Source organism: Anneissia japonica, unplaced genomic scaffold (genome assembly GCF_011630105.1).
Source record: "Anneissia japonica isolate Jap-2015-1 unplaced genomic scaffold, ASM1163010v1 scaffold997_len2565447_cov190, whole genome shotgun sequence".
Lineage (NCBI taxonomy): Eukaryota > Metazoa > Echinodermata > Crinoidea > Comatulida > Comatulidae > Anneissia > Anneissia japonica.
Window position 1 is genome coordinate 1,042,456 of NW_022696369.1, and position 1,189 is coordinate 1,043,644.

The 1,189-nt window shown below is 25.4% G+C and overlaps 1 protein-coding gene across 1 annotated transcript in view; it reads right to left on the reverse strand.

Moving 5' to 3' along the window:
- The window catches only part of LOC117102048, a 10,867-nt gene that overhangs the window by 7,411 nt on the left and 2,267 nt on the right, over positions 1 to 1,189 (reverse strand). The gene's annotated exons all lie outside the window — the stretch shown is intronic.

Consider the following 1,189-nt stretch of genomic DNA (forward strand, 5'->3'; position numbering starts at 1 on the left):
GTTATCTGATTAATATCAGATAAGATAGTATAATATATACTCCAAGTTACTGTACCGGTGTAAAGATTAAAGCTGAGACTACACCTTATATGACAGTAGAAAATCTACTTCGCACTTTCTAGTTCTTGTATGCATTGCCGCCATCATTAATGAAAACATAAAGAAGAAGACATACCATGTTTACTGTACTAGAACAGTGTCATATTCATTCATAACGCAGCCTTTATTAAGTCTATATATACATAATTATTGTTATCGATAAACATAATAAAATCAATTGTTAATAGTATGCCAATAAAATATCACAATTATTGGTATTACTGAAGTAGGAAATTACATTTCAATGTCAATTTCAATTTCAATTTATTCTAGATTGCCTCCAAAAATGGAGAGTATATTAAAAAGGAAAACAAAGCATCAATACACATCAAAATACATAAAAACATGTGCTTTGGAATGAGTTATTGATACTAGCAATAACAATTATTCAATAATATCACTATATGTATATTATCACTATATGTCTATTATGTATATATATGTATGTTTATATAATATATATAATATAACTATGTATATATGTATATGTGTTTGTGTGTGTCTGTATGTGTATATATAATATGTATATAATATTATTATTATTAATGTATATATATAAACAATATATTATGTATATATATGTATATAGGCCTATAATATATATAATATATAACTCTGTATATATATGTGTGTGTGTGTCTGTATGTGTTTATATATAATGTGTGTATGTATATATATATATATATATATATATATATATATATATATATATATATATACAATAGGCCTTTTTAAGCAAAAGTTTGATAATACTGAAATTTTCATTATCAATGAACATATCTCCCTCCATTACATTTTTAACACTATCACAAATACCATGGTTCTGAAAATCGATCCGTTCCAATTCCTGTATAAATGGTGACTGTACTTATTATTAAACAAATATTTATACAAAGAAACATCATAATTAACACTTCGTTTAATACGATCAACATTTGTCTACTTTCTAAAAAAATAGGTATTTTACATTTTGAAGCTCTTTTAACAATAGGTCGCCACTTGAACTAACACTTGGCTATTGTACCTTCGTTTTTCCGTTTCCGTTCCTTGGCACGTACTGGCCAAGGACATTTATTTCATCTTTTATATA